At 40.2% G+C, this 11,960-nt stretch overlaps 1 non-coding gene across 1 annotated transcript; it reads left to right on the top strand.

The window, feature by feature from the left end:
- Nucleotides 1–1,343: 1,343 nt before the first annotated feature.
- LOC120892097 (U2 spliceosomal RNA) lies at nucleotides 1,344–1,541 on the top strand. The gene has a single exon (XR_005736757.1). It is a non-coding gene; the product is annotated as a U2 spliceosomal RNA (small nuclear RNA).
- Nucleotides 1,542–11,960: the final 10,419 nt, after the last annotated feature.

Genomic DNA, 11,960 nt, shown 5'->3' with positions numbered 1-11,960 from the left:
AAGGGAAAACTCTTGCAAATTTCTAAAAATACAGATTATAATCCTAGCAAGATGCTTTTACAACCTCCCAGGTCCTCTACCATCAGGCAGGGATGGAAACTCTAGGCCTGAGATGTTCACCGACCTCCATTAGTACAGGAACCTGAGGTTCTCAGCCCGTCCAGCCTGGAGTGCAAATGGGACTACAGAGGTAAGCCTGACTCTCAGGTTTGTCCTGCCACCTCCTCATGGAGAACAAACATCCTTCCCGAGTACAGTTTCCCTCAGCTCTACCAGAGGCCCTCTACTACCAATGCACAGAGACTCATGCTGTGAAAGCCAGAGGAGATCTGGACAGAAATTGAGACCAGACAGCTGATGGTCATGGTGTGTGCCACACACTCATGTGTCAGATTCACAGAGCTTCCGATGGGGGCTTAGAACATAGCCTCCTGAATCTCCAGGTCCGGCAAGAAGAAGGTCCACCCTCAGATGGATGTCTCTACTCATCATCCACAGGGAAGCAGGCTTTGTGGAAAAGGGTGATTAGGGACTCTTCTCCCCCCAGGATCAGCCTGGAGTTGTCTGGCCCTAGCACAGACCAGCTGACCTGAGAAGAAGGAGAAATATGGCCTCAAAGGCCACAGAGATGACTCACCCCTAAGCAATGCTCATATAAAGGGTTTTACTAAATCCTTCCTTCTGAAGTAACCAGATGGGAGGGAATGTCCATAGGTATGGTGAGTGCAGAAGCCCGGAGACATGCCTGCATCCTGCCTTCCTTACCTCCTCCCCACCAGTGCCCTTATTCTGGGGCCCTGTGGTTTCCACACGTACCTCTACAGCTTTGCACAAGATGTTGTGGATTCCTGCCTGTCAAGGCCCTTTGTAGCCTCCTCCTCAGACAGGACTTCACTTGTCACTCCCTCTTGTGTATCTGTGTATGGCTGTCTGCTCCCCCTAATGCTGAGCTCTGAGATGGGGCTTGGTATTACTGAACTTTAGAGCTGTTTGGTTCCTGGAACCAGACTTCTCTCACAGAAGGTGGCCATGAGAGTGTGCCGGGTTAAGGGGCACACACAGCCTCCAGGGATCAGGGAAAGGTAATCGTCAGCAACAGAGGCAGACGTCCAGTGTTATCACTGAGGTGAGCTCCTGTGGGGCTCTGCCTCCAGAAGACACCCAGTAAAGCAGGAGAAGCTTCTCAGTCCTGGTGGCACAGGCAGTGACCCTGACTGTGGCCACAAGGGGCAGAACCAGCAAGGTAACAGGCCTCCCCAAGTGTGGAACACACTATAAAGGTAGCCCCGCCAGAGCCCTCACACTGGCAACAGCTGCTCTTATCTTTCCCCAAAGCTGTCACCATCGCTTCTCGGCCTTTTGGTTAAATTAAGTGTAGTCTCTTCTTATCATTTTAATATCTGATACATCCTCTACCCAAGGACAACATATTAAATGGATTTTTGGAAGTAGAGCAAGGTTTAGTGGTGCATTCCTGTAATCCCAGTGGCTTAGGAGGCTGAGGCAGGAGGACCACAAGCTCAAAGCCAGCCTCAGCAACTTAACGAGGCCCTAAGTAACTTAACGAGACCTTGTCTCAAAATAAAAAAAATGAACTTGGGATGTGGCTCAGTGGTTAAGCACCTCTGGGTTCAATTCTGGTACCAAAGTGCCAGAGCTCTCCACTCTACTCCACTCACTCATCAGGAAGGTCCCTGTTGGAACTGGAAGCAGCTTCATCTATCTTTAAAATGTAAAATGATCACTTCCACTTCTCTGGTTCATTTACAGAAAATAGTAAAGGAAAATGAAGATGATGTCCATACATCCTAAGGCCACATAATGTCTATAAAGCAGAAATAAATAAAATTCTACTTAAGAAAAAATACCGAATCATTGTGAAATGTTATGTGGTTGGAGGTGCATTTTCTTTGATTTCCTTAGGCTTGCCTCCATCTACCAAAATTATATAATTTTTGCATCTGAGCATTTTAGATGATGGTATTACAGACTTTCCACCTGACTTCATCTGTTTCTTCTCCCTGTGTTCTCACAGTTCTGTGCCAAAAAAAACCAATATTTAAGCCCATTACTGTGCTTCTTTTGTCAGCCAGCATATTTCATAGGAACATCTAAGGGTCAGATATTGTCATATTTTATAGTCTGAATAACCAGAAAGCTGCTAAAAATTGAGACAGAAAACACCAGTGTTCTTAAGCACAAAGCTGCATGGAAGATTGCTGGGGGAGAGGAGTAGGTGTCTTTTGTTTACCTTCCTCTCTGCTCTCCTTTGTTCTCTTTTTACAAGCCTACCTTTTCCAAGTCTATCTTTCTCTCTATTCTCCTTTTCTTCTTATTCTCTACCACCAGCCCTCTTCTCTGTGACTGCTTTTCTTTCTGTCTTCTCCCTTTGCATCCCTTCTGTATACTGTTGTCCTTTAGAAATGAAACTTTATATTTGCATCAGTCAGCTTTTCATGACTGTGACAAAATGCCTGAGCTAATAAATTTAAAAGAGAGATATATTATTTTAGCTCAAGGTTTCAGAGGTTTCAGTCCATGGTCATTTGATCCTATTGTTTTTGAGCCAGTGGTGAGGCAGAAAATCATGGTAGGGACTACATGGTAGAAGAGGCTGCTCACTTCATGATGGCTGGGTGCAAAGAGAAAAAGAGTAAAAGAAAAAGAGCAAAAAGAAAAAGAGCAAAGGGGTACCAATATCCCCTTTAAGAGAATAGCCCCAATGATCTGATTTCCTTCCACTAAGCCCCACCTCCTAAAAGTTTCCCCCCTCCTAATAGGACCATAGGCTGGGGACCAAGACTTTAAGATGTGGACCTTTGTGGAACACTTATACAAACCACAGCAGTACCCTAAGGGTTTTAGTTGTTATTTTTTTTTTGTGTGTGTGTGTTTGTTTTGCTGTTGTTGCTTTGTCCTATTTTGCCTTTTATACTCATTCTATTTTCTCTACAGTTTTGAAAGTTTTTACCTTGTATTTGAATTAACAGCTTAATTAGATGAACTTATGGATTATAATGTGATGCTTTGACTTATGTACACATTGTAAATAACATTGTAAATGTTCAAATCAGAGTAATTAGTGTATCCATCACCTCATAATTTATCATTTGTGTGTGTGTGTGAGTGTGTGTGTGTGTGTGTGTGTGTGGTGAGAACATTTAGAATCCCTTCTTCTATTATTTTGAACCATGCACTGCAATAGTGTTTAACTGTAGTCACCCTACTGAGCTGTAGTGTACTAGAATTGATTTCTCCTATTTGTCATTTTGTACCCATTGCCCAATTTTGCTCATAAATTTTAAAATGAATTCCCTGAGATGCCTGCCTGCAGTGTCTATCACGTTCACGTCCAACTCCCAGGAGCTGTCAGGTGACCATATTCCACCTTCATGGGACTCTCCATTCTAAGCCCAGGGTTTGAATCTTGTTTTCCCTCATCCAGCAGCTTCCTCACTTGCTCTGTGTCAAAGATAGGAAAGGGCTGTGTCAAGCAGCACTCTGTGGGATTGGTTCTAGGACCCTGTCATATACCAAAATTCATGGTTGCTCAAGTCCCTTATTTTATAAAATGTTGTAGTAGTTGCACATAATATCTGCTACCATGTCTTTAAAATCATCCCTGGAATGTGATATCTAATGCAATACACATGCCATGTGAATAGTTGTTATTCTGTAGTGTTTGGGGGACAAGGACAAGTAAAATAAGTGTCTATATGTTCAATATGAATGCAATTTTTAAAAATATTTTTCAATCTGTGGTTGGTTGTATCCATGCATCTGGAACCCGTGGGTAAACAGGGTTAACTATATGCTACAGAATATGCAAAAAGGAAGGAATAAACCAAAAATGAGGATTAGTAGTGTGCTGGTAAGCCAGGTCCCCATCACCCCAGAGAGTCTTGATGTGTAGCAACTGCTAATTTGTATGTTAAATACTCCCACCATGTCTGCCAATGATTGTGGTTTGCAAAACACTCAAATATTTAGTCATGAACTTTAGAGAACAGAGGGGAGGTGGCTTCTGTGTAGGATTCAGAAAAATAAAAATCCTGTGGGAGGATAAGAGGTATAGCCCATTCATTCTTAATCATGTGAGACACCCTAGATTCAATTTCTACCACCAAAAACAAACAAATAAAAGATTCTTGCCTGAAATGTGTCTAGGGGGCAGTCAGTTCAAGTTGGAGCAAGTGGACATAGATTTCCAAGATGGTTTCCAAGAGCAAACGGTAGAAAATGAAATATCCAGCAGAGCATTTTGAGGAAAAAGAAAAAAGAGCTTAGATGAAAAGAAACTCTAGGCAAAGTAAAAAGCCATTAATAATTTCAGGGGGAAAATGTAAAAGAAAACAGGTTTTGAACATGCACCATTTAGACTAAGAGTGGACAACATTTGCATGGGTGCAGAATGTTAAGATGGGTCAATGATTTAACTTAACATTGGACACAAAAGCACTGGGGCAGCAGGGCAGAGGCAACATGTGCCTGCAGGGGAGGCGGCAGGGAGGGTAGCCAAGTCCAAGTCCATTGTTGATCACAGGGAGTAACAATATCATCTGAACTTGGTAAACACAGAGGTATCCATAAAAGAAAAGTTTTTTGGAAATATGGACCATAACTATCTGATATTTCCCCTACCCTACCTCTTCTTTCCATATCCGTGTCTGTCTGTCTGTCTGTCTGTCTGTCTGTCTCTCTCTCTCTCTCTCTCTCTCTCTCTCTCTCTCTCTCTCTCTCTCATTCTTTCTTATCCTGGGATTCTGGATGCCTTTCTTTGGTGTGTGAAGAGAGGAGTCAAGGACAGGGAAGAAGCATTTGCCAACTCTCCAAAATTTTCCAATCTCTTGATCTCTGAATTGCTAAGAATCTATTGAGGCTCATTGACTTCAGGTTAGTATTCATATGTGTTCACGACTTTTTTTGCCTAGCATTTTATTTTGGTTAGAAAAAAGAAAAAACTTTCTTTTTGTCCTTCCTTTTGCACCCTTCTTTTATTTTCAAGTTCTTCCAATTTGTCAAGTCCACCATCCAGTCTTTGGAGTCTTATATCCCTGGAGATCCCCTTGCAGAGCCAACAGCCCGGTCTAGATCTCCCTTCCTGGATCCAGTATTCTCCTCTTCCACTTTAGGATACATCTTTGGAGCCTCCTGAAGAAGCAGGCCTGAGTCCTTAAACATAGTTCTAAGATTTTCATGCACCCTCGTACTGGACTGACAGTGTCTCTGGATAGAGAATTTGAAAGGATTTTCCCTTCAGAGCTTTGGAATTTGTTTTCATTGCCTCAGGACATTCCAAACTGGCTATGCCAGTGGGACATCAGTAATACTCTTCATGTTAGTGACTCTTTTCCTCTCTGGAAGATTTTTCCATCTCTTCTTCATATCCAGTGTTCTGAAATAACACCATTACCTGCACATGTGCTAATTAAACAAATTTAAATAAAAGGAAGCACCTGAGACAGTGCCTGGGATAGAGTGAAGTGCTCAGTAAGTAGGTGGCATAGTTGGTGGCAGTGGTGAGAAAGATAGTGGTTACAACAGTGGTGGTGATGGTGCCCGTGGTATTGGTGATGGGACGAAAAAGAGGAAATTATTGATTGGCTCTTGAAATTTCTATCTTGAAGTGACCCACATCATTTCTTCCCAACTTTTAACAAAAAAATAGGTCACTGAGGGATATGTGAGCTCAAGTGGTCTGGGTGAAGGGCAATCCCTCTGGTGCCCAGGAGGAAAACTGGTAAACGTCCATTTTCTTCAGTCATATTCCTGTGAAATCATTCTACCCAACTCCACATCTGCCACAGAAACTCACACCTGTGCCCCTCTGTCAGTGAGAATGTAGCATTCTCCTGCTCCATCCCATCTTCAACACTCTGGCACTTTTCATCTTTCAAGTGAGAATCGGGCATGGGACAGGTTGCTTCAAATGCTGAGGTCACAGGTACAGATCTCCCAGGGGTCCCCTGAAACTGCCCTTCCTGTTGCTGGCAAGTGGAGTTATACAGAAAGACCTCATTGCTTCCCTGTGGAGGGGAACAAATGCACAGTAGAGTTCTTTTGCTCCTCATCCACCAGAGGGAACATTCTAAGAACCGCAGTGTGATTGAAGCCACAGGTAGCACCCAATCCTATATTTACTGTGTGTTTTCCTATGCATGAGTATCCCTAATAAAGTTTAATTTATAAATTGGGCACAGCAATAGATTAATATAATAATAAAATAGAATGATTATAACAATATACTTTAATAAAAATTATGTGAATGTTCTGTGTCTCAAAACACAGGATATTCCACGAATATTTGAATTCATATTAATATTTTCAGAGCAGAGTTGACCACTTGTAAGAATGGAAAGTGAAACAACAGGTAAGGGGGATACCACACACCAATGCTCTCTCCTGGAAAGTGTCCATCAGTGTCTTCTGCTTTTCTTATCTGGAGCTGGATGGTATTAGTCTCTATACAGGTTTCACAGTTCATAGTCTTTTGCCTGCTTCTTTCAGCCTTTGGGTATCTCTACCTGGACATGAAGCCTTATGCACTAGAAGGTACTAGAATCTTCATTGATCTCTTCCAAGAAGTCTTTAGAATAACCGAATACATTTGAATCTGAATCCTATCATGAATTTCACCAGACAAATTCTAGATTCAACCTAATAGTTCTTCCTGGAGTGAGAAACACATATGTGTAAGCACACAGACATAAATTAAAAAAAAAAAACTCACCTCATCAGATCTCCCATCTACCTTGTGATTTTTAGAAGATGTTCCCATGGTGATTTTGAAGCTGCCTTGGCAGGAGGGACTAGATGCTAAGGGTCTACAAGAAGATTGAAGTACCCTTGTGAGAAATTATGAAGGTCTGAATTACATATAGGAAATAATCAGAACAGAGACAATAAAGAAAAATAAGAAGGTCAGGATTTCTTGGTCTTTCTCATGGTACATGAAAATTGCAAGTCTTTTTGTAAAATTGTAAATCTTTTGCAAAAACAAAGAAATACACACACATATGGATATAAATTAGAAGGTAAAAATTTAAAAAATTTTTAAAAGTTGTTATAATGAGCATTGATGGTGTTCTGAGCACTCCACTACCCTGAATTGTTTTAGATTAGTAGAGAATAAATAAGGAAAACTGTCTTTTAAGAAGAATGAAATTATGGCATTTTCTGGTAAGTGGATGGAGCTGGAGAATATCATGCTAAGTGAAATAAGCCAATCCCCAAAACCAAAGGCTGAATGTTTTCTCTGGAATGCAGATGCTAACTTACAATAAGGGTAGGGGTGACCAGGGAAGAATAGAGTTCCTTCGGATTAGGCAGAAGTAGTGAAGGGAAGAGAGGGGGTATGGAGATAAGAAGGATAGTAGAAAGAATTGGGCATTATTACCCTATATACATATATAATTACACAAACAGTGGGATTCCACATCATGTATAACCAGAAGAATAAGAAATTATACTCCATAATAGATAATGTATCAAAGTGCATTCTACTGTCATGTATAACTAATTAAAACAAATAATTTTTTTTTTTTTAATTTTTGAGGAGTTAAATCCATTTGAAAGAACCTAAGGAGGCTCAAGTTCTCAGACAGCAGAGCTAAGCAGTTTATGATTCTTGACAATGTATCTGGTTCCAAGTGTTCTGGAACTTAAAGTCAAAGGAAACCCTGGGTTACAGAGATTTAAATTTTTGACAACAGAAAACAGATGCCTCCAATTGTAAAGACTAAATATTTCCTGAAATGGAACTCGCTGAGGAATTTATTGCAAGGCTCCTTGTAGTAGACAATAAATTCCACCACAATTTTACATGAAATATTATTGAACATCTTCGTACAGAACTCCATATGTGCAGAGGACGTGCCAGTGAACTCTCCGCAGGGGCGTCTTTAGTGAGAGCATCAGCTCTGGGAATTCTCATGAGGCTGATGAATCTGAGAGCCCCAGGAGCGGAGAGAATGTGTTCCCACTATACAGGTCTCTCACATCCAGCACTGCAGAGCTTAGCTCCTACCCAGACAGGAAACCTTCAAATCTGCTCGAAGGACTTTCTTTATTCATCATGTGAGGAAGCCTGTGCTTTTCCTAAATGAGATTGAAAGTCATCCAACCATTTTAATTAGAGAAAAGATTGGATCAGTCTTTGTGTTTTAGGAGGATCTCTGGTTGTACTGCAGATTAGTAATTAGGGTGCAAGGCAGAAACAAGAGGGAGAGAAACCAGAAAAGCAACTTTTAAAAAGATGAGAGAAGAGATTGCAAGGAAAGTCTGAACTGAGGTAGAGAGGAGTAGATGGATTTGAATGGAATTCAGGAAATAAAGTCAACAGAGCAGAAACTAGTGACTAATTGGACGAGTGGGTGACAGAGTCCAAGTAGACAAACATGACAAATTACTCTGGCCTAGGCCCCTAGGTGACATGTGTGGCCTACAGAGAAAGGCAGAAGGAGTCACAACAAGGGGATGAGAAATGCAACAGTGTTGAACTTAGAGGCCGAGGTTTAGGAGAGAGACTGAGGCTGAAAATCAGCTCTGATTTGCACCCATCTGGTGGGTGATGGGGACAGTCTTGGGAATGAGGCCATCCTGGGCAGCTGTGTGGAGTGAGAGTGAGAACAGCCTGTGGAGAGGGACCAGCCTTGGGGAAGAGATGTGAGAGCCAACCCAGGAGCCACTAGACCAGTGGCTCCAACCCCGGGGTGAAGTTGGTGTCCCAACATTTAGGAAGACTGAGTCTCAGGAAGGAGAAAACACAGTCCAGATGACTCCACAAGGACTGCAAAGTGAGTGAGTTGTCCTCCCCAGGACAGGCCCCCAGCGGCTTCCAGATCTGGGCCATGGGAGGCACGAGGTGCTGCACCTCAGTTGGTCAGGACTTTGGCTCTCCCCATGGCCATCGTTTCCCAGCGACATCCTCCAGAACTTGATGGCCTGGGACTTGGCTCCTCCCGAGGCTTCCCTCCCAACCTGCCTAGACTTCATCTTTCCATTTTCCAAAAGCTAATCCCACCCTGTAGGAAAAGGACAAAGAAGCTGAGAAGCATAAACTGATTTTAATTTACTAGTTTTTTTGAAATGATTCATTTTAAATATTCTGATAACTAGCCAGGCTCAGTGGCACATGCCTGGAATCCTAGCAACTCCCAGAGTTGAGGCAGGAGGATGGCCAGTTAGAAGCCAGCTTCAGCAACTTAGCAAGACCCTATCTCAAAATTAAACATTAAAAGGACTGGGGGTATAGCTCAGTAGTGTATATATATATATTTTTTTTTTAAAAAAGAAACTGAGGTGTTAGGAGTTTAAAATTTGAAATGAAGGTGAAAATTTTAAGACAAAATTTGTTTTTCTACTTATAAGCTTTCTAAAATGAGACATGCTAAAAATATCCAAAGAAAAATAACTAGAAAAGAACACTCCTTCCATTAAAACACACCATGCTTTTTGCTTTTTTTTTTTTTTTAATAAGAACCAGCAGCACTGTGGATTTTCTAAAAGTCATAAATTGTTTTGATATTTTTTAGTAATGCAATAACCACATGTTTGATATGAGGAAAATATGACTGAAAAAATTATGTGTTGCTGTTGGAAAAAAAAAAAACTTGATTTTTTTCCTTGTGTCTAATATAAATCAATGTACTTTTCTAATATAAAATGCAAAAAGGTCACACTTAATGATCCAAAATTACATAGCAAAAATATAAGTAAATGATCTTATCATTTGACTTAAATGTATTTCACATTTAAGAGCTCTATAGAATCTAAATTAGGTTCAAAGAAAGCCAGTTAATCTTCCAGCATTTTAGAAGGGTGCATAAAAAGCACTAGCCAGCTATTTCCATCTGGCCTGCAGGCCTGCACTACTGCTCAGGAAACCTCACACCAGGGGTCTGCAGTCCTGGCCACTCGGAGTTCTTGGGTGTCATGATCCTGGAATGTTCACACATTTTAAAAGCCATTCTCTCCAAATGTTCAACATAAGACATAAAGGATGACTTATGGGTTACTTGGTAGCACATTTTTAAGAAATTGGTTTCAAAGAGAGAGTAACACAGAGAGAGAGAGAGATCAAGGTTATTTTCTTAAATAAAATAGGATTTTTTATTAGAGTATGTAACCCTTTATTTTGGTTTGAAGATTATGCATGACAAGGGAATGCCTCTTTTTAAATTTAAATGCTAAAAAAACTCAGATAAGCAGGAATTTCAGAAGTGTTCTCCAATTGTAATTTTTTTGTTTTGTTTTGTTTTTGGTGCCAGGGATTGAACCTAGCCCTTTATGCATGCAAGACAAGCACTCTACCAACTGAGCTATATCCCTAGCCCCTACAATTATAATTTAAGGGAAGGAAATGAAAAGAAGGTTTGTTAAAATTTATATTATGCACCAGAAACCTATTAATTTTCATAACAACTCTAAAAGGCAGGGATTACCATCCTCATTTTACAAATGAAAAACAATGTACAGAGAGTCAAAGTAGGCTGTTTATTTTAACTATCATTTATTTACCTAAAATAACTAAGTATATAGTTAATATATGTAAATGACAACTACTATATAACTGATAACAAATAGAACTATATGGTAGTTATGGTTTACACAGTTACTAATGTGTAATAATACTAAAATTATATAACACATTTATATAAACTATCAGTAATTATAAAGCTAATTATATTCACAATGGAGCTACAAGACACATTAACCATCATCTGTTTTAACTTCTCTCTTTCTCTTTTACATTCATTTCACAAATGGAACTGAATGTATACCATGTGTCAGATATTTCTTCGTGCACCATAGTAAGAAACTCTTAGAATCCTACCTGATGTCTGAAAACACCAAATGTTGGGGCAGATGAGAAGCATTTGAGAGAGAAACTGGTGCAACAGTTTAGCATTATCTTTTTTGAATAATAATACATATCATTTGAGGTGTCCTAGTGAGAAGTCTAGGCAGACCATTGGAACCAGGGCAGCATTGTGTCTAAAAGTCCAACACTCAAAAGAACTCAAATGTCCACCAACAATAAATGAATAAATAGAAAGTGGCATATGCATGCAGTATAGTCTACTGCCATGAGAATGAAAGAACCACATTAAATACGTTGATGAATTCAACTTCCAAACAAAACTCAGCCAAAGACTTTAGAAACAAAGGTGTATAAATAGGGGAATTCTATTACTACACAGTTGAAAAAAATAAGCTAAACTGAACTGCTTAGGGATACCTATGTGGACAGCAAACTTCAAAGAAAAGCAAAAATATAGGCATCCAACTATCACGATGGTGATTGCTGCTAGGGCAAAGTTGGGGAGGCTGAGACAGGAGGATTGTGAGTTCAAAGCTAGCCTCAGCAACTTAACAAGACCTTGTCTCAAAATAAAATATAAAAAGGGCTGGGGATTTGACTAAGTGGTAGAAAACTCCAGGGTTCAATCCCTAGTAACCCCCCCCCCAAAAAAAAAATTGGGGAAGCAGCTCAAAAGAAAAGGTCTCATCAGGTCTTTGGTGGTACTGACAGTTTCCTGGGCTTTGCATGATTATTTGTTAAGTTGCACATCTTATGTTTATGCACTATAAGTGTATTTTATTTTACAACAAGAATATTAATAAAAATGCTAATTTCACCCCACTGAAATATATATATATATATATATATATATATATATATATATATACACACACACACACACACACACACACACACGAGTGTGTATATTTTGTTTGTGTTCAATAATTACTTGTGGATATAGATATTATATACAGTTTTTGCTTTCTGTTCTTTAATTTCAGTGGTTACCAAATTTTCTACAACAAACCATATAATAGTGAACTTAAAAGTCACTTCTAAAAATGAAGGAAAATAAGCCCACCTTGGATTGGCCTGGCTGGTGGTGGCCCTCAGGCTGGGATGCTGAAGTCAGGGAAGAGAGGTGGGGGAAGGCCAG

The sequence above is a fragment of the Ictidomys tridecemlineatus genome, chromosome 2 (assembly GCF_052094955.1).
Source record: "Ictidomys tridecemlineatus isolate mIctTri1 chromosome 2, mIctTri1.hap1, whole genome shotgun sequence".
In the NCBI taxonomy this organism is placed as follows: domain Eukaryota; kingdom Metazoa; phylum Chordata; class Mammalia; order Rodentia; family Sciuridae; genus Ictidomys; species Ictidomys tridecemlineatus.
Note: the sequence above shows the minus strand (reverse complement) of the source record. Positions and strands in the feature narration are given on the sequence as shown.